Source organism: Rhinichthys klamathensis, unplaced genomic scaffold, assembly GCF_029890125.1.
Source record: "Rhinichthys klamathensis goyatoka isolate OS25496 unplaced genomic scaffold, OSU_Roscu_1.1 h1tg000147l_1, whole genome shotgun sequence".
Lineage (NCBI taxonomy): Eukaryota > Metazoa > Chordata > Actinopteri > Cypriniformes > Leuciscidae > Rhinichthys > Rhinichthys klamathensis.
Genome location: NW_026606682.1, coordinates 2008081 through 2034579, shown reverse-complemented (window position 1 = coordinate 2034579; position 26499 = coordinate 2008081). Strand labels below are relative to the sequence as shown.

Here is a 26499-nt window from a genome sequence, read left to right as displayed (position 1 = left end):
AGGAATGAATAAGAGTGCCATTCCCTGTTAAAACATTCCTCTGCTATTAGTTTCAAATGTGTAGCGACGAGGCAGAGAGAGAGAGAGGGAGAGAGACGGTCCTTGTGTATTACAGGTAATTTGAACAGTTTTTACCTTTTAGACAGTGTTGTGTTTTGTGCGTTAGATATAATGTTGATGAGTTAGTTCATTGATCACTCTTATTTGCAAAGATACATCCACCGCTGTCTTCACAGACTGAAGAATGGACAATTCTTACAAATGGCAGCTGCATGGAAGTCCAAGGTCAAGGTAAAAAACGCAGACAAACAAGGTCGTAATCAGAGTCTAGACAGACAAGAATGAACTTCACACTCGTATGCATGCAAACTCGCTGTAGTTTGAAAGCCTTTGAGATACAACTTGGGAAAACGGAAAAGAAACTAGCAAACCAGACTGATCTCATGAAATGGCGTATGTATGACACGCCAATTCGTATTTTCATGAGCAAACAATCCAAAGTAATTCCTAATTTTTAAAGTGCACAGGCAACTGTTAAACTGTTACGAGTAGGAAGACAAATACGACTAACAATGCAGAAATCCATTTCCGGCGAATCTGCTTTCTTCCTCTCGTGTTTCTGTGAAGAGTTCCTCTATATGACATGTTAATTATGGAGCTTCTAGCTTATATTATCCAGATTTGTTGACATTCAATGAGCTTCGCTACAAGAACCATGTTTTTTTTTTTTTTTTTTACAAAACACCGAACAATGTTTAGGCGAATGCAGTGACTTGTTTACAGTTGCTTCCTCAAAGCAACAAATTACGAATGTGGAAACAGAGAAATGTAAAAGGAAGATTCTGAATGCAAGAGATTTTGGTTAAACATTTGTTACCTTATTTTTTATATTTAATGTGAAGTTGCAATAGCTTGTGAAGTAAACTAATTTTCCCTGGAAGACCTTTTTGATAATTTCGGTCTCAAGTTCATTTTGATCAATTTGTCACCAATTGCAATATCAGATTTCAGCCATTTAAAAAGTAGATTTTAACAATCAAATCGGAGCTCGTGTACAATCTTATAACCAATTTAAGACAACATAGCCTACCTCTTCTTATAAAAAAAAAGAATCCAAAGTGACATGAAAAGTAATTCTATTCATCAATGAAAAACATTTCTATTATTTACAGCACAGCTGCACCTAAAGTGTTAGGCTTAACGTTTGACTCATTTCAAATTCAACATCGCATTCCATATACGGATCAACGTTTTGCTCCGATGTTATTGCTTCCTGTACAAGTTGAAAATTATCAAAACACATGAATCAGTTTGAATAAAACAATTTGGAATAACTCAATATTAATTAATATTTGAAATAGCAGTATATCATTTAAAAAGCTCTGTTGACTATTTGTGCTATTCATTTTAAAGCGACTTGTGTAGTTTACAACTACACATTAAAGGCGTCCCCTCTCTAACACACCAAGTAATAATCCTGCGTATTATAATCTCGGGCTTTGATACTTCACTGGGCTTTTAAAAAATAAAAATATTTATTTATTTATTATTGTTATTTTTTTAATAAATGTTTGAAAATAAGTACCCTTCACCCTCTTACTAAAATATTATGTAAATTTTTATGGTTAAATATAAGACTCAATATAGCTAAATTACAGTTCCGTATTAGCAAAATATACAGTCAAATTAATGAGCATTGTTTGAATAGCAGTGAGAGCGCTAAAATGGCATAAAGGTTCCATCGAGTCTCAACACACGGCGCCTTTAAAACGGTGACCACAGTGTCAAACTGAAAGAGGATTTAGTGAGTGTCCCTGTGTCTGCTGAGAGTGAGTTTGTGTCTATGTAAACTAGCGCCTGTGATTAAGCACCTTTCTTTCTTGCATTTTTTATTTGAATGGCAAAATACTTACGCATTATTTCAAATGTCCAACGATTTATTTCAAATATTGCAAATTTGTTCCTTTTAATAACACTGATGAATAAGACAAAACAATTAGGCAACTGAAAATGCAACAGAGATCTAGCATACAAGTTTGTTTTATACGTTTCCTCACAACTGTGTGCATCTTGCACGTCTCTGCGTGTTAAAGTTTGTCACTGACTGCAAGCAGTGCTTTCAATAGAATGATCTTGGACTGATTTTTCACTTTTCTGTTGCAAAGAAATCACAGGTGTAGGCTACTGTACACTTAAATATAACTCTTCATGCCCTTCATTCTCCATTGAATTACCGTTGTAGTGCGTCAGGTTGCTTCTTAATCACAGGCCCAAATACATATAATCAGAAAGCTTTATGATATCTGACTTTTTCATTATCACACTTTAAAGCTAAAAGTTACAGGGAGCGATGTAAAAAAAAAAAAAAAGTTTAAAGACATTAAAAAGCTCAAGAAAACCATTGTCTGTGCAGTTCACATTTGAGATCAAGTTTGAAAACCAACTATTCTTACATCTGACGTCACCAAACCAATGCATCTAAAGGCGACGCAGCGATAATTTACAAAAATATTTTTATTTTATGACCATGGGAGAGGAATAGTCGATCACGTGGCAAATTATTCTAATGCAATCTATTTATAATGGTAAAAAGTAGGCCTAATGTTTTAAGTAATATAGCCTAGTTTTATTTACACTATAAAACCAGTCTAATTTCATTGCTCTGCTATGATGTATTAAATACCATACCAATCTATCAGCTACTGGCATACTTAGTAGACCTGTCGTGTTCTCTTATCCATCTCTCTATCCACATTGTGCCCAAATCTTCATTCAGATTTATACATGAGCATTACAGAAAACAAATGAAGAACGGAAAAGCATGAACATTTTAACTAATTTTCTAGATATTTCTGGATATTTTAGGCTATTATACAAGAGCTCAGACTTGAGTTGATCTGTATATTCATTCATGTAAAAGTAATAGTTTAAAAGTTTTGGTTGTATGAGGTAAAGACAAGGAAATCTGTCATTCAGGGATTTGGGAGCAGCATTGTTGTGTCTGTGCGTCTTACGTTGTCATGGAGTGGGTGAAAGATCGATTGCAACATCAGTTAAAGCTCGCTAGCCACAGCCCTATTAAAAGGTGGCTTCTATTCTGGTTCCTATGCACACAAAGACCATCCGAATATTCACGTTCTGTAGTTTAGTTGGATAAAAATTACATTATGATGGGTAAATCATACATCACTAGATTCACTCACTCTTTAAACAAAGTGTTTTCTGAAATTGATATAGGCCTATAACATCTAAACATTATTTTCCACCCTTTTTAAATTATTAATAAAAACTTGTCAAACGGCAAAGACGTGAGTTAAAAGTAGGCCGCCACGTAACTTCTCTACAATCCCTGGTCTACAAGTAAAATCAATGCAGATAACGTTACGCTAAATTTGGTTCAAACACAGCAGATTTTCTTTATTAACCAAGAAAGAATGAATTTCCCACCAAAAAACTCGATGTTTACATAAGACAGAAGCTATATGTATTTTGAACGAATGTCTTCAAAAACGCAAACGCAATGTGCCAATAAGCACTGCATCAAAAAATGTAATGTGCTCAAGGCGCTTAAAAGCTACACATTTGCCTCTGCATGCACATTCTTGCGGGGCTGCTGCAGGCCTTGTTCAGGAATTGATTCTTCTATGAAAAAAAAAAAACCATCCTGCAGAGTGCAGTGCCAACGTTCATGAATATGTATCAATGTCACTGCAGTGCCACAGTGCTCCTATACCACTATACCAAAAGCATTCAATTTAAAGTCTAATCTAAAAAAAGAACAGTAGGCTATAGTTGAGTAAGAAGTAGGCTATTAAAAAATAGTCGTTCGAAACAAAACATCTCAAACGCTGTTTCGTAATGACCTTTCTTATTCCAGAAAGCAATAGCGTCCCCTTGAAGGAACAAATCCGTATTAAATCTCGCATAGTTCAGCAGAATATGACTAGGCCTGCGTCGATTCAGCCTCGGTGCAATGCGGTAAAATTTGTGGCTTAGCCTATATGAAGAACAGCATGAGCAAGTGAGATGACAATTTAAATCTGCGGTCAGGCATAATGAGAAATGGTATAGTAAGAAATGGGAAGGTATAGGCCTACAGACCAGGATCTTCATTTTTAACAGAAGTGCACGATCAGATTTCTTTGTTAGGCTATATATCACCTGCGTTGCAATTATGCTATCACTACCATATAGGTTACACTGAAGTGAGAACGCAAAATCTTATAAAAAACAGAAAAACACACGAAAAAAACTGATTATGTAGACTGGACTCGTAGCATGTTTTGCCGGTCCATTTATGTCGGTGTAGTAAAACTGGGAACAACATTAAAATCCAAAAGCACTGACTCAGAGGATATTTTCATGCACGTTTTGACAACTCGTAGCCTACTTGTGTAGCTTCGGAATTTATACGTTACTCATTTTACCATGTTACGTCCTTTACATTCAGAGGGCTGCATTACAATGGCAACTAAAAGTCCGTTTGTCAGAGCGTCTCACAAAATGTCTCCCCCACTTTCAGGCACGTCTAGTCGGAAGTCCAAGTTCAAGTTAAAGGAGGCGGTCAGTTCCTCTGCAGACATGTTAATTGCGACAGCATGTAAGTGCAACTTTCTCGGTTTCTGACATCTTTTCTTTAAAGATATGGTTAAGATAGTCAAATAGAGTTTTTTTTTTCTTTCTCCATGTAGGGCCTACGGAATATAGGCTATAGGGATCTCAGAATGCCCATGCCAGAGGTGGGATATGAAAATGAACCTGGAATATGAGCTAGAATATGGACCAATTTCATTATAAGATCTTTTTTTTATCGGTTTTGTGGTAATTTGTAGCTTGAAGAAGAAGAAACCTGTATAGGCCAAGTAACGCTGCGAGCTCTTGCTTTATGCGTTTTTAGGCTATTATTTCCGAATAGTTTATCTTTAAGAGAGAAAAAAAAAACACTACAGCAACCGACAAACACCAATTTACTTCAAGTTCTTACTTTTTACAAATACACTGGCCTTATTATATTATACTGTATAAAATAGTAGCTGCTATACGCATATCACACAGGCTATACTATGGAATGAGTTAGAAATATGGTTAAAAAAATAGGCGTTTGTCATGGCTCGTTGTTTTTCACCAGGAAAAAGTAACAGAAGTTTGTTTAGGCTACTAAAAATGCAACACATTTATTAAGCTTTATTTTAAACGACCAAAACGAGTCCATATTGCGGTTTAAACATGGAGGCTGAATAGTCGTCTTTTCAACAATTAATTAGAACAGCTGCGAGTTATTTTACGTTTCACTATGTTTTTTTTTCTCCCGTAGCAACAGCTACAAACAGCAAAAGAGTTTGTATTTCCACAATAACTTGCTACAATTAACATCCGTTATTTTGTGTTATATTTCGCAGGCGTTCAGTCATCATTGGAAAAATATCCTTTTTGATTTACAAAACGTTATTAAATTATAAATGTTTCATAATCGTATAAAATAACTACCTAAAGATAAGAACCATATAGTCTGAAAATCAAATTAAAAACTGTTTTGCTGTTTATCTAAAATCTGCCATCTATTTGCATGCGATATGGGCTATGTGGGCTGGCTACGTAGTGCTGTTGAGTGCGTACGTTTTCATACAACCTTTCTCTACCAAATGTATAACCCCCTTGCAGAATTTAAATAAATATAAGAAATAGCAAGTTATTTTTATAGCTACATAATGTACACTCAAAAACACAAAAATAAAGTTTCATTATTGGCATCGATGCTTTCATTAACAACCTTTGCACAAAAGGTTCCTTAGATGATTAAATTGTACTTCATAAAGAAAAATGGTTATTTTAAGAACTGATCACTGAAAGGTTTTCTGCATGGGGAACTAAAAATCATTCTTCTATGGCATCATGGCAAAACTCAGTTTTTGTAACCTTTACTTTTAAGAGTGTAAGACATTATACATATTTCCCACAAGACAAATTTTACACCGATCATCCTGAACAAACGTTTAATATTGGTTTCTAATATGTATGTATGCAGCGTTTATAGTTCAATATGAGTCCCTCAGATGTCCTAAGTGTGAAAAGCTGGATCTCAGCCACTGCTGGGAAGAGCTCAAATGTACAGAAAATACTGGAAAACCAACGTAATGTGCAGTAGTACATAGAGGATTTCTCTAAAGAAGTGGGCAGCTTCACTACTCAGGAAAAAAACACTATCACAAAGCATAGAAATCATCGAGGAAACAAAGGGATGTGTGTAAATTCACATTTTGTTATTGTTATTATATCTGTGCAGTTCTAAAAAATAAAAAAGATCCCTCTTTTTGTGTGTACAGAGGTTCAAAGAGCTGAACGTTGGAATGTTAAAAACATTGATGAGAACAAAAATCTGGCATATTCTGACAGTGCTGAAAATCCTGGAAAAACAGCCCCAAAATAACCTATATTCAGTTACATCTCATATTTACAATTATCCATATGACGCATCAGAGAGTCCGGGAAAGTATGTGGACACATAATGAAAAGTGGTGGTCATTCTGGCCTCAAATTCATCACTGGACACAATTATTTTCGCTATTTTTGATATTCTCATGGTACTGTTATCGCGCAACTTAATTCTTTGTATTCCTTTTCTATATTTTAAGTATCGGTACAGTTAATTCTAACTTTAAGGACAAGGAATTGATGAATACAAAATAGACGTTTTTACACTCAGAAACGCTGGATTACACAAAACATTATTTGAAGATGCCAACTGCATCAAACTCGTTCAGAATTCATACTTTCACCACTGTGCGACCACCTCTGACATAATAGCCTACATATCTATTTTGTTACATATTTTTGTTACTTTATAGTAAGGCTACATGTAAACTATAAAGGGAAACGAAATTGGATGGTTTGTTAGGCTATTGTTATAATTCACCGCTGTAATGAAGTGTACACGTGAATAGTCCTTCGAACTAGGTTTAAAACGTACCTCAGGAAAAAATAACGCACAAATAGCTTCTGAAATCACCATAAAAATACGGACAAAAGTTGTTTTAATCGTCTTATTATAGGCAAATGAATCCAAACAGACAATTTGTTCTCCCTCTGCATTTTACATCGTTTAACAAAACATGATGAAGGTCAAGGCACAAGTATTGCCAACAAAAGCATGCAAAACGTCCTTGAGTATTTGCATTTGACTGGAAGTGTTTAAGTGATCTTCAAGTAAAATGACTTTTCTCAAAATTTAAAAAAGTAAATTATATAATTTGCACTAGAAAATACTAAAACAAGTTACTAGCAGTTTTCACGACCTTATGATGAATTATATGTCTGAACATATTCCATCCACATAATTACGAATATACAGTTGTTCATAAGGAAGAGGATCACAATCAAATCCCTGGCATAAATGTATAACTAGTATTGAGCACTAATGAGCACTTAATAAAATGTAGCTCTTTGGACATCCAAATTGGTGTACAAAATGAAAATAAAGTTAAAATCGCACTAGAACACTGAAATTATACCACATTTTAAACTATGACATCAGACAGAAATAGCCAATAATTCGCACGCACGACACTAGTTTCCTAAACGCATGTTTATGCAATGACAAATTACGCATTTAGAGGAAAAAAAAGCATTTTTGATCAACTAAAAATTACAGTCGGTTATTATATTAAATCTAGGCCTATGTATTACATATACAAAATCGATAAGCACTTTCACAATCGATTCATATTCGGCTGGACAGGGACAACAAGTAAAGTTCAAGTTCAAAGTCTCTCACAGCAGACAGCCAAGGAGAACGCGCAAGGAGACCCCTTCACCTCTAACAAAATAAATCACAGTAGGAATGCACAACTTTTGTCTTGAAGTTTTAAAACACGTTTCTAAGTGCAATATTGTTTTCTTAAACTCTAGTAGTTCAGTTGATAAACTAGAATTCCATTCGTAGCCTATATAAAACATTTTTAAAAATACGCGTTTGCAATTTAAACAATATTACAAAAAACGTTCAGTCGCGTTCAGTGGTGCACCGTCCGTCTTAATCCAAACAACAACTTTGTACCGTTCCTGCGTTTGATTACGTGCAACGTTGGATGTGTTATTTTTGGCCCATGCATGCTAAATTGCAGCTTCACAAACCAAATAACGGTCTATGGTTAAACTTTAAACAGTAAGTAATACTCATCACCTCTTCAAGTTTAACAACATTTTATCATTCAAAATTCAGTGTTTTAAGTGTTCCCCGTTTTCTCATTTATAACCAATATTTTCAAACGTTATAGGTCTTGTAAAAACATATCTCAATAAAAAGTGTACTTATTTTCTTTTGTTTCCTTGCATTAGATTCGATTTCAGCATAAAGAGACCAGAACAATTGGGAAGTTACAGTTCAAAACCTTTACACTTTAGTGATAATCTGGGGAGCCACGACCGTGAAAAAGTCGTGGATAAATTCGACAAATTTTTCAAATAAAATTAGAAATAAAATAAATAACTTAAATATTTTTAACCCATCATCTTGCTGAACACAATTATTCATGATTATCCATCCAATTCGGCTGTTCCACTAAAGGTCTTCTAAATAAACTTCGCTAAACAGCAATAATAATAATAAAAAAGTTTGCTTAGAGACAAGTTTGATCAATTTGCCCCCGAGAACATTCAAAGTGTTTCTTAAATATTTCCACAAAACGAGAATTCGCATTCGCAAATGAGAACCTGTATTTTAAATGATGGAACCTAATCAACATGCATAAACATATCTTGATATTATTCAGTTTGGAGCTACAAAGGCGTGGAACGGTCATCAGATAAAGCCATTCTACCCTGAGTTCCAAATAAACATTTTAACTATGCTTAAATGTGTGCTTCCAGTACTCCGATTGGTTTTATTGATTTAATTGGTATGTTTAAAGACCTATTCTTGTTTGGATAAAAGTTGTTTTTCTCAGTCAAGCCGTCCATAAATGCAAAGTAAATACAAACCAAATGTAATTTGAAATTAAAGCTTTTTTATTAACATATCCAGAGTGGTTATGGGGCATTGAAAAACCGCATTTTGCAACATTTCATCCTGCGTGGGATTTTATGAAGAGCCCTGCAGAAGTGAGGAGCTGCGATTTTAAATTCGCCTATATCAACAGAGCGCGCACTCAGGGCCCTTAATTAATCCTGTCCTTAATTAGATAATTAACGCATCCTGCTGCTGTAAAATAATATGCATGAGTGAGATATTAAATGCTTGAAAGGCTTAACACGACTGTCGACGGCAATAATGTACAGTCTCTGAACGCTGGACAATATAATGGAGCCTACGTGACTTATTGTCATTGCAAGAGCTCGGATGCTGTGCAAGCACGTGATGGTCTGCAAAGTATAGTAGACACCTAGGATGAAGACGAATCAAACACGTAGGTTACTTGGCAAAACATATCGCAATAAGGCCTCATTAAATTATAAGGCGGGTTGCAGATTAAAGATGTGGAATGTTTTGTCCTTTTCCTTATTTGCTTCAACTATGTGACGACTTTCAGAGAAAAATTTGAGTACTAAAAATCTTTCCAAACATTTTTTCCTCACTCAGTATGCTTCACCACGAAATACTGAGATGACAGTGAATGTAAGTGAACACTTCATAAGAGATGGAGCTGCAGGGCTCAGTGAAGGTCCATTGTGGTCATGCAATAAAATCAGAGAATCAGCTGGTGGGGTTTGTTGGATGAAACTCACAACACAGACATCTTGCAGTGATCTTAGGTCGCGGGTGTTCAAGATCATTGTTGGTTTGGACATGAAGCAGTCTGAATGACTAGATGAGAGAGAACCACAGGAAGATGTACCTGCCATGAGCAATGGTTTACATGACGGTCATTAATATGGTCATTAATATATAGGCTACTTTTAGCAAACTACACCAGTTATTTGGGGTGGAGGGGGGCGATGGGTGCAAAATGAATGGACACCATCAGTTTAAAAGAGTGGTCATCAAAATGTGACTTTGTGCTGAAACACCCAGTGGGCAGCTTTCATCTTTCTTGCAATTTCTAACAAATCACTAGTTTAATAATAAATGCTTATTTATTGGATACCTATATCAAGCCAGTGTTCAATATGTGCCATCACACATGAATGAAGATGCGTAACTGTACCCTCATCATATGAAGACTAAGAACCTTCAAACAGAAAATCATTTTTGAATCAATAAAAATCAGGATAAATTACATTTCTTTCACTTAATTCAAATGGGATGTCAGGATCCCCAAACCCCTTCAATTTGAAGACCGCACTGGAATCTCACTATTTTTAATAGTGAGAATTATCCCAAACATTAGTCAAACATTTGCACAAAAAAACAAAAAAACAAAAAGAAAAGAAAGTAATAAAGCTCGAGTAGAATCTTGCACCTTTGTATTGGTTTGACAATACCCTAAACGTCTGATAATCAGTCAAAGTACAAACAAAAACACTAACTACACTGTAAAAAAATTATATGATCAATAATTTATGACAAAATATGTTTTACATTGCTTTAACATCAAAATAAGTTAAAAAATGTTTCTACTTTTTATAAGTTTTACAAGATAACAATTTTTTAAAAGTCAGTTTAATGTAATTTAAGTTGAAATTACTTAAACATCCAAGTTGATTGTACTTATTAATTTAAGGCAGCAACTGCAGTATAATACAGTGTAATACCTTCTTTTGTGAGAATTAGCCTTTTCTAAGCAGTAAAATAGTTCCAATAACACTATTGTCCATATTATTGTGGCTCTTTACCAGTGTATATTACTTTATTGTGATGGATGGTTTTGACATGGAATATATTATAAATGAAAATAAAAGTATTTTTAAATGCTTTGCAACATTATACACTCACCTAAAGGATTACTAGGAACACCTGTTCAATTTTTCATTAATGCAATTATCTAATCAACCAATCAGATGGCAGTTGCCTCAATGCATTTAGGGGTGTGGTCCTGGTCAAGACAATCTCCTGAACTCCAAACTGAATGTCAGAATGGGAAAGAAAGGTGATTTAAGCAATTTTGAGCGTGGCATGGTTGTTGGTGCCAGACGGGCCGGTCTGAGTATTTCACAATCTGCTCAGTTACTGGGATTTTCACACACAACCATTTCTAGGGTTTACAAAGAATGGTGTGAAAAGGGAAAAACATCCAGAATGCGGCAGTCCTGTGGGCGAAAATGCCTTGTTGATGCTAGAGGTCAGAGGAGAATGGGCCGACTGATTCAAGCTGATAGAAGAGCAACTTTGACTGAAATAACCACTCGTTACAACCGAGGTATGCAGCAAAGCATTTGTGAAGCCACAACACACACAACCTTGAGGCGGATGGGCTACAACAGCAGAACCCCACCAGGTACCACTCATCTCCACTACAAATAGGAAAAAGAGGCTACAATTTGCAAGAGCTCACCAAAATTGGACAGTTGAAAACTGGAAAAATGTTGCTCTGTCTGATGAGTCTCCATTTCTGTTGAGACATTCAGATGGTAGAGTCAGAATTTGGCATAAACAGAATGAGAACATTGGTCCATCATGCCTTGTTACCACTGTGCAGGCTGTTGGTGGTGGTGTAATGGTGTGGGGGATGTTTTCTTGGCACACTTTAGGCCCCTTAGTGCCAACTGGGCATCGTTTAAATGCCACGGCCTACCTGAGCTTTGTTTCTGACCATGTCCATCCCTTTATGGCCACCATGTACCCATCCTCTGATGGCTACTTCCAGCAGGATAATGCACCATGTCACAAAGCTCGAATCATTTCAAATTGGTTTCTTGAACATGACAATGAGTTCACTGTACTAAAATGGCCCCCACAGTCACCAGATCTCAACCCAATAGAACATCTTTGGGATGTGGTGGAACGGGAGCTTCGTGCCCTGGATGTGCATCCCACAAATCTCCATCAACTGCAAGATGCTATCCTATCAATATGGGCCAACATTTCTAAAGAATGCTTTCAGCACCTTGTTGAATCAATGCCACGTAGATTTAAGGCAGTTCTGAAGGCGAAAGGGGGTCAAACACAGTATTAGTATGGTGTTCCTAATAATCCTTTAGGTGAGTGTAGGATCAAAGCACCATGAATTTTGGATGGCAAAGTGTGATAGCCTGGGGTGTGTTTCCCAAAAGCATCCTTACGCTGAATTGTTTTGGTAACTTGCGACCATATAGTTGGCTTTGGGAAACCCTGGTTGGTAGTGCAAGAAGGTTCATCATAAAACCTGGAGAATCTGTTAACATTCCTATTCACTTCCTCACAGAAGTTCCTGCAGCTATAAATGCTATGCAACTAAACACTTTGTGCTGCAAGAAAATTGTCATATTTAAAAAAAATATATAATTGAAAAACAAACAAAACAAAAAAAACCTTATTGTTTTTAACCATTGACAGGCAAACTCATTGCTATTGTCATTGGTTAAATGAATGTTTCAGTGTCAGGTAGGGTGGATGCTCAAACAACCCGATGTTTTGATAGGGCTACAGAGTCACAACATTTGTACTTTGACGGCAGAAATAAACCTACAAATGCATTACTTATTGTTGACTTTGTATTTTGAGATAGGAGAACATATTAAAAAAATTAAGAAAATGAGCAACTCATGCAATCATGTTAATATTAACCACACATTTACATTGTATTGAATCAACACCGCCACAGCAGCAAATGCTGAAGAGGACTTCTGTGAACAAAAGCTGAATATACAGTTTTCAGCTCCAAACTTAAAAGCTCTACTACCATGTTCAAAAGAAAAAGAATAAAATAAAAATAATGCATCATAACTCAGTGCCATGTCTGTACAAGCCTTTGGTCACTTTGTGTGTCTAAGCTACATAATCATTTTAACCAGTATGCTTCAGGTGATCCTGGAGTTGAACTGTCAAAAAATTAGACAGTTAGCATAAAATATGGGAAGATGGTATACATTAACCCGTTTAATCCCACCGGTCACAATTGTGACCGCAGCTTTTTTCTTATTTCTGGAAGCTCTAAAAATGTTTTTATTGACTTTGGGCAAGAAATTCAACTTTTAAATGACTAAATAGATTGTCTTGATTAAAATCAATTAATGTCATGTGACTAGTGTGAAAGGTCACATGACCAGATCAGTTCACTTCCTGCTTGCACATCTAGAAGAAGATGTCTTCCCCAGACTACTACAAAAAGTAGTATATAAAACATCTTAATTTACATATAGAACTATCATATTTTGTACATATATTCTGTAAAGGGTCTACTACTGATACATTTTGAGAATTATACTCCTGCATATATATTTTGCTCGTAAGACTTGTAAATTTGTTTACGGTCACAATTGTGACCGGTAGTATAACACAGTGCTTCAATTGAAAACAGAGGTATTGGCTGGTATTGGCAGGTTTTGGCAATCCTAGACTGAACATGCCACACCTGTGAGGGGGATGGATGATCTTGGCAAAAGAGAAGTGCTCACTAACACAGATTTAGACAGATTTGTGAAGAATATTTGAGAGAAATAGGCCTTTTGTGTACATAGAAAAGGTCTTAGATCTTTGAGTTCAGCTCATGAAAAATGGGGGCAAAAACAAAAGTATTGCGTTTATAATTTTGTTCAGTGTAGTGATGAGTGTCCCAGAAATGGTCAATGTGCTGGACCTTCTTGATGTACGTGACCCCCTTCCCCCCCACCCCCACCCCAAATTGAAAGTGACTGTGATAGTGATGGCTCAGATAGGGAGTACCAGGGTGAAACAGCCCATTTGCCAAGTAGACTATTGAATGGCGACGCAGAGGTGAATTATCTGGAGGATTGGGCAGATGTTCATGAGAACCAATTGGTGTGCCCCACACATGACCACAAACAACCCTTTCTACAACGTACGGCCCATCTTCAGTGCACTGAATGAGTGAACACACATCTTCCTGAAACTGGACTAGGACAGGGCCCAAGTGTAGTCATGGTCTAGCCCATACGGGTCTAGCCGAACAAGCAGAAGTTCCTCCAGAGTGTAACTTTGTACATGACAACCTTTTCACCTCACTAAGCCTTCTTCACGAAATGACAAAACGAGATATTGGATGTCTTGGAATGAATTGTGTGTCAATAGGTCTAATTGAAGAATTTGAATGAATTCTGACTATGTTGTTTCCCACCGGTCACTATTGTGACCGAGTATAAAACCTAATATTTCACTAACTTAACCAACATAAAATCAAAAAAGGCATAATGTTTGAGTGTTAGGGAGGTCTAAGGAGTAAAATGCATGTACTCAAGTTGCAAGAAAAAATTTGGGATTAAACGGGTTAATAATACCTATTTTGTTCTTTATTTCTAGCAATATAATGAGCAATAAATAACTATTTAATGTACAAAATGTGATCTCGATATAATCATAGAATAGTCTATGATTATATCATCTCTGACAGCTGAGTGGTCCATGTGGAACAGGGAGGCACTCGCATTTTGGTCGCAAGCACCCTTTTTCTGATAGTAGCTTGACTGTGAAGCGATCATTTTTAATGGCATTGTATTAATGCACCTTACTAGCAATTTTATAGGATTTATATTTTTATAGATATTTTATATCTATAAAAAGCAAGATAAATGACCAGGGAACACAATAAAAGTCCCTTTAAACAAAAAGTGTGATAACCAAACAGCCTTTACAGAGGTGCTTGGCATCAATGCATACAGATATGTATCACAAAGAAACACGAAGTAATAACACACTTTTAATGTGCGGCTCAAAATGGTGACAAAGATACAAGATTCCATCTGCCAAAAAATGCCAATTTTGTTGATTTCTATCATTCTTTCCCAATGACATGCACTTGAAATTAGGGCTAGAGGGGAGATTTCATGCAATGGTGAAGTATTCAATTGCTCCACAAGCCTGTATACTAACCAGACTACTATGCATTTGCATGATAATAGATAAAGGTGGTCTAGTTATGATGATATGTCATCTAAGAATCAATATCCTGTTGTAAAGAAAAACAAAAAGACCATATGTAAAACAACAACAACAACAAAAACCCCAACACAACAACTCTGTTACTATGGCTTTTATTGAGTATCCAAACAATACCTTTTTTCAGTTTGTAGAGCACCTGAATCAAAACAGCACCGATTCTTCTTGTTAGCCACCAAGTTCTGTGTCAAAATTCTGTAATCAAGTCTAACATCACTGTAAAAAACTATAATTCCGAGTTGCACCATTTGTCCTTCATATAAATGATAAATTATAGGCTAAGCAAAAATCTTCAACCCTCCAGTGTGTTTATAAGGTACAACACCAAATATATGGATATGAACCTTGAAAACACACTTATAGTCCTTCTTATCACAGCAAAGACGGTACAGTGGACAGATAATGATAATGCCACAATGTACAATAATTTCTGTGCTTCAGTTAGAAAATGCATTGAGAGGGTAGAGCTACATTTAATGTCATTAAAAATGTGAGATGGAGAAAGTGAAAATGGTTACGCAGCACATTTGAGCTTCAGCAAGAACCAATGAGGTTCATTCTCGTGTTACGCAGCACATTTGAGCTTCTGCAAGAACCAATGAGGTTCATTCTCATTTATTTTGCAGGACGTTTGAGCTTCTGTTAGAACCAATGAGGTTCATTCTCGTGTTACGCAGCACATTTGAGCTTCTGCAAGAACCAATGAGGTTCATTCTCATTTATTTTGCAGGACGTTTGAGCTTCTGTTAGAACCAATGAGGTTCATTCTCGTGTTACGCAGCACATTTGAGCTTCTGTTAGAACCAATGAGGTTCATTCTCGTGTTACGCAGCACATTTGAGCTTCTGTTAGAACCAATGAGGTTCATTCTCGTGTTAAGTTGCACATTTGAGCTTCTGTTAGAACCAATGAGGTTCATTCTCGTGTTAAGTTGCACGTTTGAGCTTCAGCAAAAACCAATGAGGTTCATTCTCATTAATTTGGCAGGATGTTTGAGCTTCTGTTAGAACCAATGAGGTTCATTCTCGTGTTACGCAGCACATCTGAGCTTCTGCAAGAACCAATGAGGTTCATTCTCGTGTTACGCAGCACGTTTGAGCTTCTGCTAGAATCAATGAGGTTCATTCTCGTGTTACGCAGCACGTTTGAGCTTCTGCAAGAACCAGTGAGGTTCATTCTCATTAATTTGGCAGGACGTTTGAGCTTCTGTTAGAACCAATGAGGTTAATTCTCGTGTTACGCAGCACATTTGAGCTTCAGCAAAAACCAATGAGGTTCATTCTCATTAATTTGGCAGGACGTTTGAGCTTCTGTTAGAACCAATGAGGTTCATTCTCGTGTTACGCAGCACATTTGAGCTTCTGCAAGAACCAATGAGGTTCATTCTCATTTATTTTGCAGGACGTTTGAGCTTCTGTTAGAACCAATGAGGTTCATTCTCGTGTTACGCAGCACATTTGAGCTTCTGTTAGAACCAATGAGGTTCATTCTCGTGTTACGCAGCACATTTGAGCTTCTGTTAGAACCAATGAGGTTCATTCTCGTGTTACGCAGCACATTTGAGCTTCTGTTAGAACCAATGAGGTTCATTCTCGTGTTACGCAGCACGTTTGAGCTTCTGCTAGAACCAATGAGGTTCATTCTCATTAATTTGACAGGATGTTTGAGCTTCTGTTAGAACCAATGAGGTTCATTCTCGTGTTACGCAGCACATTTGAGCTTCTGCAAGAACCAATGAGGTTCATTCTCATTTATTTTGCAGGACGTTTGAGCTTCTGTTAGAACCAATGAGGTTCATTCTCGTGTTACGCAGCACATTTGAGCTTCTGTTAGAACCAATGAGGTTCATTCTCGTGTTACGCAGCACATTTGAGCTTCTGTTAGAACCAATGAGGCTCATTCTCGTGTTAAGTTGCACATTTGAGCTTCTGCAAGAACCAATGAGGTTCATTCTCGTGTTACGCAGCACGTTTGAGCTTCAGCAAAAACCAATGAGGTTCATTCTCATTAATTTGGCAGGATGTTTGAGCTTCTGTTAGAACCAATGAGGTTCATTCTCGTGTTACGCAGCACATCTGAGCTTCTGCAAGAACCAATGAGGTTCATTCTCGTGTTACGCAGCACGTTTGAGCTTCTGCTAGAATCAATGAGGTTCATTCTCGTGTTACGCAGCACGTTTGAGCTTCTGCAAGAACCAATGAGGTTCATTCTCGTGTTACGCAGCACGTTTGAGCTTCAGCAAAAACCAATGAGGTTCATTCTCATTAATTTGGCAGGACGTTTGAGCTTCTGTTAGAACCAATGAGGTTAATTCTCGTGTTACGCAGCACATTTGAGCTTCAGCAAAAACCAATGAGGTTCATTCTCATTAATTTGGCAGGACGTTTGAGCTTCTGTTAGAACCAATGAGGTTCATTCTCGTGTTACGCAGCACATTTGAGCTTCTGCAAGAACCAATGAGGTTCATTCTCATTTATTTTGCAGGACGTTTGAGCTTCTGTTAGAACCAATGAGGTTCATTCTCGTGTTACGCAGCACATTTGAGCTTCTGTTAGAACCAATGAGGTTCATTCTCGTGTTACGCAGCACATTTGAGCTTCTGTTAGAACCAATGAGGTTCATTCTCGTGTTACGCAGCACATTTGAGCTTCTGTTAGAACCAATGAGGTTCATTCTCGTGTTACGCAGCACGTTTGAGCTTCTGCTAGAACCAATGAGGTTCATTCTCATTAATTTGGCAGGACGTTTGAGCTTCTGCTAGAACCAATGAGGTTCATTCTCGTGTTACGCAGCACATTTGAGATTCAGCAAAAACCAATGAGGTTCATTCTCATTAATTTGGCAGGATGTTTGAGCTTCTGTTAGAACCAATGAGGTTCATTCTCGTGTTACGCAGCACATCTGAGCTTCTGCAAGAACCAATGAGGTTCATTCTCGTGTTACGCAGCACATTTGAGCTTCTGCTAGAATCAATGAGGTTCATTCTCGTGTTACGCAGCACGTTTGAGCTTCTGCAAGAACCAGTGAGGTTCATTCTCATTAATTTGGCAGGACGTTTGAGCTTCTGTTAGAACCAATGAGGTTCATTCTCGTGTTACGCAGCACATCTGAGCTTCTGCAAGAACCAATGAGGTTCATTCTCGTGTTACGCAGCACATTTGAGCTTCTGTTAGAACCAATGAGGTTCATTCTCGTGTTACGCAGCACGTTTGAGCTTCTGCTAGAACCAATGAGGTTCATTCTCGTGTTACGCAGCACGTTTGAGCTTCTGCTAGAATCAATGAGGTTCATTCTCGTGTTACGCAGCACGTTTGAGCTTCTGCAAGAACCAGTGAGGTTCATTATCATTAATTTGGCAGGACGTTTGAGCTTCTGTTAGAACCAATGAGGTTCATTCTCGTGTTACGCAGCACATTTGAGCTTCAGCAAAAACCAATGAGGTTCATTCTCATTAATTTGGCAGGACGTTTGAGCTTCTGTTAGAACCAATGAGGTTCATTCTCGTGTTACGCAGCACATTTGAGCTTCAGCAAAAACCAATGAGGTTCATTCTCATTAATTTGGCAGGATGTTTGAGCTTCTGTTAGAACCAATGAGGTTCATTCTCGTGTTACGCAGCACATTTGAGCTTCTGCAAGAACCAATGAGGTTCATTCTCATTTATTTTGCAGGACGTTTGAATTCTGTTAGAACCAATGAGGTTCATTCTCGTGTTACGCAGCACATTTGAGCTTCTGTTAGAACCAATGAGGTTCATTCTCGTGTTACGCAGCACGTTTGAGCTTCTGCTAGAACCAATGAGGTTCATTCTCGTGTTACGCAGCACGTTTGAGCTTCTGCAAGAACCAGTGAGGTTCATTGCATGTTACGCAGCACGTTTGAGCTTACACAAGAACCAATGAGGTTCATTCTCATGTGTTACGCAGCACTTTTGAGCTTCAGCAAGAACCAATGACGTTCATTCTCATGTGTTACGCAGCACATTTGAGCTTCCTCAAAAGAGGTTTGTTCTCCCGCATCAAGCAGGTTCGGTTGAGCTTCTGTTTATGTTCCCTAATCAATGTTTATATGTGAATAAAAGCCTAAATTAAATCACTTTATCATATAAAGCGATCAAGTCTCTTTAGAAAATTGACTAAACCACTTCGATTCGCTAGATTATTTTTATGATCTCTTTATGAACTTTTTGAAGTGTTAAAGTGGTAGTTGCGTAGCTGTCAATGGAGGGATAGAAATCTCTCAGATTTCATCAAAAATATCTTCATTTGTGTTCCGAAAATGAACGAAAGTCTTACGAGTTTGGGATGACATAAGGTTGAGTAAATGATGACAGATTTAAAATTTTTGGGTGAACTAACCCTTTAAAGACGTGTTTCAGTATTTTACACTAATACACAACTATTATCCAAGCATTTTATGACAATATTGCATGATCTCATCTGACTGCAGCATTCAACACAACATCAGTCTGTAGTGTTAATCCGTCTATACTTATCACACTTCCCAGAAACCTCTAGTTTAGAAACTAGTCTAGAAACCTCACGCAACCATGTCTGACCCACTCCTTTGTCTCCTGTCATGTCTATACCAAGCATCATTTGTTATTCCACTCAACAATAAAAAAAAAATACTAATGACAAAAGACTTCGTTGTCATGCCAAACAGTACACAATAAGCTTTTGGAAAATTTAGCTTGGTTTGTGCCTTAAGTAGTAAAGGCCAGGCCTCAAACCCAAGCCACACTGCTGAAGTACTCAAGCTAAGCTCCTGGTTTCCAGCTATGACCCAATGAAGGAAAAATGTCTCTTGAAACAGCTCCATGAGAGGCAACCTGGTGTGATTTCTCCTGTTTCCTTTAGTTATGACTCCGTATTGTTCCTCTATCTTTTTTGACACCTGTATGTGAGCACTGATTCAGTTTCCATTACAGCATTGCCCTTTTGTTAATTAGTCTCCATCTGGTTCCAGTTAAAGTCACTGATGTCACCGCTCCCCCTCCCTATACGCCAGTCACTCCAGAGAAACATGGAAAACATTAGAGCCGCCTCTAATTAAATAACCAGGGAGCGTTTGTCACTATCTGTGTCTCTTGGCTAAGCTTTGACTCCCACTTATAGACTAAAACATTTGGATTTGTTGCAAAGCCACATGCAATAGCTTGCATTTATTGCCTTTCCACTACCACACAAACAAAGGAAGAGAACAGACAAAAAATGTATATGCATTAAATTTATTTATGGATCATGGATCAATATAATAGGTGGTGATCTGGCTATTTTATGTTTCATACAACATCTTCTATATCTGGGATGGTACTTGTCCCATATATAATGGGATCATGAAGCACTTTAATATATAATAAAATTTCACCGGGCTGACAGGGCTTTACCAGTTAAATGAACACATAATGAATTTAGTAGTCAAATTGTTAAGTGTAACAAATACCACATCATTTGAATAGAACTGACTATAATTTTGCATGCATGACATTGAAGACATTAAAGAAAAGACAAAACAATGCAAACAAAGGATAATCATGTAATTGCTACAATTCGCTTGGCTTCTCAGTGCATAACATTTTAAATCTGTCAAACTGTCTCAATAAAGATTAGCTGATAGTTCACCCCAAAAAATGAAAATTCTGTCATCATTTACTCACCCTTGTGTTTTGCCAAACCTGTAAGACGTCATCTTTCATCTCCGGAACACAAATGAAGATATTTTTATTGAAATCTGAGCGATTTCTGTCCCTCCTTTGACAGCTACGCAACTACCACTTTGTCACTTCAAAAAGTTCATAAAGAGATCATATAAATCGAGCGGTTTAGTCAAAATTTTCTGAAGAGACACAATTGCTTTATTTTAGGAACAGATTGAATTTAGGCTTTTATTCACATATTTCACATTCACATTAATCAGCGAACATAAACGCATAAACAGAAGCTCAGCCGAATCTGCTTGACACACAAGAATGAACCTCATTGGTTCTTGCAGAAGCTCAAACGTGCTGCGTAACAGCAGACATGCATAGGTTCCATTTACCATAACTAATGTGCGTGTGGATGAATGTTTATGTGTGAATATAAGTCTAAATTAAATCTGTTCAGCAAAGCGATCGTATACCTCTTCAGAAAATGTGAACTAAATGACTCAATTCATATGGATTATTTTTACATTTCTTTATGAACTTTTTGAAGTCAAAGTAGTAGTTGCATAGCTGTCAATTTTCTGGGACAGAAATGTCTTAGATATCATTAAAATATCTTTATTTGTGTTTCGAAGATGAACGAAAGTTTACGGGTTTGGAACGACATGAGGGTGAGTAATTAATGACAGAATTTAAATTTTTGGGCGACCTATTCCTTTAAGGTCAGAAAAAAAACCCTAACGTCCAGAGGGTGAACCATAACAAGGTGAATTGCTGATATTAGAACCAGTGTCAATACATAAAACTGCTCTTACATTATAGGTCAAGGCACATTAACTTTAATGTGCTGCTCATAAGAAACGACATAAAATCATTTTAATTTAAAAACAATTAAATGTAGGCTAATTGTAAAATTAGAGTTTTAGGCCCAACATGTTCAGCCTCTATTCTTTTTAAGTAGCCGATTAGAATTAGTTGAAATTTAACAATATAAACGCAATAACCAAGTGACTGAATTGTAAAGATACATTCATCTTAACGCACACGATTCGTTCTGGAAATAATTCCAACAATTATAATCTCCAGTGAATAGAATGAGGACATAACTTGGGGATCATACAATTGAAAGTCTCAATATATGAGAAAGTCTAAATTCACAATTTTGCCACAGCTACCAAGGATATAAACATTTAGCTTACCGTTTAATTAAGAAGAGTTGCAGAGTCGTTTGTTGACTCCCGCAAGGCCGCTAATTCCACATAGAATCAATAAAGTTCACATGTTTCTATGCCGCTGTAATTATCGCTAATGATTAGTCACGAGATTACCAGATTTCATACCATCGAATCTTATTTTCGTAACAGTCAGAGTGACCTATAATCATAGTGTGCATATACGTAAATAATTTGCCTACTTTTTACTCTTGGACGAACGGAAAACAGGAAAACAAAGCCAACACACACTTTCACTAATTTCTTCAAACTTTTGTCAGAGACATTTAGGCTGTTTTTTTTATAGCATTATAACTTTACTGAATGCAGGTCTATCAGAGAATTCATAAACTCGATCTTACAGTGCTTATTTGTAATTGTGCATTGGCGTTTTGTAGTTTTATTCAATGTGCGCATGTCTTGTGCGCATGTGTGTTGTCATTTTAAGACAGTGAAACCCCAATAATTGTAATATTTTATATAAACACGGTTTTCTTTTCTTTTTGTAAATTAGCAGTTTTTGTTGTACATATTAACTCCATTAAGCCCCACAGTAGACATAAGTAATTCCGTTTTCATGTCATTTCAGAATTATCACCGTTCAGAAACAAATGTCCAAATTTAATGATTGATCTTAACAGATCAGTTTGGTTCAAGGCTTAGACACTTTTTATTGTTTAATTTCTTGAAATGCCAGAAGAGAAAATTAATGCTTGCTTAAGATATCATTTGAGCTGGCTAATACAAAAGCTTACATCTTCAATCCCATGTAGACAAATAAATGGACCACCACAATTTCAAAGCAACAGAATACAGAAAATCATTTTAGCTTGTATATAATTGGGCCTGTATTATTATACATTTCAATAACATGTAAATAATTACTATAAATAAAACTTATTTTAAAGCAAAGCTGTTACTGATTATTTTTTATTATTATTGTTTGCAACAGACCAATTTGTCATGAACATGTGTTTCTTTGAAGAGGCATTCTAAATATACAAAGGGTATTTGGTCCAAATGTAACCACTCAAAAGCATTATATAATCCAGTTCCACCACACATAGTCGTCTGTCGGTCCATGCGGTACAGTCCACTTGTCTTAATGGCTTTTCCTGATGGCTTGCTGTTCTCAGGTAATGACATCTGGGTGTTTACTGTGCTGACTGGCTGAGACTCGCCGCAGGCTGAATGAGTACCTGAGGGGTGGCTGGATGGCGCGGCAGGCCGGTTTATGAGGAGGGATGGTAAACAGACAGCAGCGATGGCCAAAACCAAGGTCCTGCCCTTTGGATCGAGCAAGTCTGAGGCCAGAGGAAAGAGCCAGCCAAGCAGGAAGCAAACGCATGCTCCCTATTCACTACATCATAAATGCTCTCTTCATTCCAGCCAAATCTGAGCTGTTCCTCAAGAACTTGGACATTATATAATGCGTCTATAATTTATAGCTAATCCTTAATAATCCATTATTCAGGAACGTGGATTTCCAGTGAAAGCACTATAGTTGAGATGTTCATTAATATCATCATCGCAGCATTCTGATGGTTTGTTTTCCCCACAGATGGATTTGTTCTAAAATATGAGGGCATTCAAAATCCCACAAGACTCAATACTGGATCAGATCCAGTTTCACTTAATACTTCCTCTCTCATCCTTGTGATGTTAATCATTGTCCCACAGTTACCAGTGTTCTTTTATCACACAACACTTTTATAGGAAGACATAATGTTTGGCTGTAAACATGTCTCCAACAACATGCTGCTACATTTGTATGCCAACAGATCCTGAAACCCACATGAAACTAATTACATCATCCACCATTCTTAAAAAAATGTTGTGCCGTCAGACAGAAAGAAAGATCAACGGAGAGACAGACAGATAAAGAGAGGCAGAAAGACAGGTTTGCGACGTTAAGCTGAGGTCTTCTTGTTTGGTATATTCTCCTTGGCACTAAAAGTCATAAAAGGCCTTCAGGTTTTACAATGTCATGTCCAAACGCAGCATCCCCCACGGCTTCTCTTTCCCCTTCTCTCTCTTTCTCTCTTCCCTCCCTCTGAGCTACCTTCACCTCCCCCCATGCTTTCTTCCATCATCAGTCGAAAAAGACAAGCATATTCTTACTGCTGAAAAGCACTATGAATATTGTTGAAAAGTACAGACTGGAAGGAATTTAGTGGTCTCGTGTTTGCGTGCCATTGATTTTGTTGACAGTGGTCAGAATGTTCTAATGCATGTGGTACAGATCGAACGATCTCAAAACCGCTTTTGCTACTGATGGCTTTCCAAGAACACATCAGAAGTGCCGCTTTAGGCTTATGATGCCAGTGCGAGTCCCTTTTAGTGTTTCTTGCTGCTTTTGAACACTTATTGTTTTAAAAATGGCAAACAGTACAGATAAAAAAAAGTCTTCAATGTTTAAAAAAAATTGACTTTGCATTTGCAAAAGAAAAAAATAAGTGTCAAACATTGTCAAAGTCATTCTTTAAAGCTGACATTCTGATTTATTGTCGGCCTTTCAAAACAAAAGACTCAGAGGTGACCAATAAATCCGTCCGTACTTTGCTTCCTCAAGCTATTTGTCCTCTTGAGGTGTAAAACACTCTGAGGCAAGCCCTACTTGAACCAGAGCTGTGAACATATAGCGTCCACCAATTATCCTGTCTGTCTGCTTCTCTGCTAATTATGGCTTGCCTGCTGTGTTTGCGCGAGTGTGCATGTGTGTCTCTTATGGACAGACGGGGGCTAATAACACCATATTTTTTGAAAAGACAGAAGGCCTCTGGCCATCGCTTTCAACACACATGCCACACAGGCAGTCCCACCCACAGCACTCAGACCTGTCATTGATGGCCATCCCCTTTCCCACTCTTAGACTCTCCGCAGCTGTGGTCTAGCGTGACAGAAAAGTGCAACAAATTACTTTGCTACCGCTTCTGGGGGCAAATGTCAAATATCACTCCATATTTACCAGAATGGAGTCATGCACAGACACTTACATAAGGATGGGTATTTTCTGTGCAGGGTGTGGATGTCATGTCAGCGAGAGAGAGAAAAACTGGTTTCCTTTTCTGGATGCCATCCAGGTCGGTGCACAGTACCAGGCAGCTGTCAGTAGGATTGATGAGCCCAGCTGGTGAAGATGTGCTGGGTGTCAGCAGGGCAGCAGATTTTAGCGAGGCCAGAGAGCACTCGCCGCATGAGTTAGGTGTGATCTGAAGAGGACGTGATTTAGAGTGCTACGACCGGGCAGGTGAGATGACTGTGCGGCGGATACTTTGCTGGTGAATCAGCTGAAAGTCATTTCAAGAAGAGGGGGGAGTGTGCAACGGTGAGCAGAGGTCATGTTGTGCGCTTGTGCGTAAATATAAGACATTGCTGGAGGTGCAAAAGCTCTGTGCAGATGTCCAAATAAATGGTAAATCATTGTGGATGCTCAAATGCTTTTTGCACTGAATTTGTCTGGCAGCCCTGGGGCTAGCGAATGACTTAAACTTTAGCAGGAATCCTCAGGGCTCTCACGCGCTCTCCCATCCCCCTCTGTGCTAGGCCTGTGCAAACACACACATACACACACTGAGCCAAAATGGTGCCCATTCACATGCACACTTTAAAACATCATGGCCTCTCTCCGGCTGGGGAATGCGTATCCGTGCGTTGCTTCGCTCGTATACACAAAGTGTCTATTTAGGTGTGTGTCCTCATTCCAAGAGCTGTAAAGATGCCATTGGCATCTCGGCCCAGAACACTGAATCGAGTTACAGGTGTTCCTTTTAACACAGTTGCCCTGAAAAAAAAAAAAAAAAAAAAAATTTATGACCAACTTGTATGGAGGCCTGGGGAACCAGAAGTGACACAGACCCACAAAACAAGTTAAAACCACGTACCAAAGATCATAGACACCAAACACACACACACACACACAGAGAGAGAGAGAGAGAGAGAGAGAGAGAGAGAGAGAGAGAGAGAGAGAGAGAGAGAGAGAGAGAGAGAGAGAGAGAGAGAGAGAGAGAGAGAGAGAGTGTAAAAATCTCTCATATAATTCACAACATATCATCATTCTCTTGAAATGTTGGTCAGAAATTTTAATGTGAATAAATGGTGTGTGTAAATCATCCTGTTTTATGAGGTAAACATTCTTTATTTCTTCATACTGCATAACTAGTCTTTCACTAGCTAAAGTGAGCCGTTCACTCTCCTTACTTTTCTTTTTACAGCGTGGTTGAAAATGAAAATAAAGCCACAATGAATCTCTTTATATTTTTAACACAGACATTTGCATTTTAAAGGGCACCGTGATGAGTTAACTTAACAGTTTCTATGTACTGTTACATTATTGCCTCTAATAATTATCAGTGATAAACTGCCCTAACATTAAAAAGAAATACAAATCCATTCACATTTTTATGGCTGGAAAAATTATAGTGTGACATTTGAGAGTCATTGAGCTGCAGCTTACGGGCTTATTTTGGAAAGTCAAAGACATCTCAAATGATTTGGCAGTTTGTAATTTGGCCGCGGTTTGGGATGGCTACAGTAAGATGGCCTCGACAAAGTCCTTTTTATTTAACACAAACTCTTAAATGATAAATGTTGGGAGTAATACCTTGTTAAAGGCCTATAAGTTGACATGAACCATGGATATATGTATTTATAGTCTCAAAGAGTTGAGAGACAAA

The 26499-nt window shown here is 37.5% G+C and overlaps 1 long non-coding RNA gene across 3 annotated transcripts; it reads left to right on the top strand.

Annotated features, from left to right (window-relative positions):
* LOC130090563 (uncharacterized) lies at positions 1-24259 on the top strand. 3 transcript variants are annotated; one of them, XR_008807711.1, is made up of 4 exons: positions 1-115; positions 237-291; positions 4523-4600; positions 22960-24259. It is a non-coding gene; the product is annotated as an uncharacterized LOC130090563 (long non-coding RNA). The 3 variants fall into 3 exon arrangements; XR_008807710.1 differs by lacking the exon at positions 4523-4600; XR_008807709.1 differs by lacking the exon at positions 1-115 and having other exon boundaries at positions 180-291.
* Positions 24260-26499: the final 2240 nt, after the last annotated feature.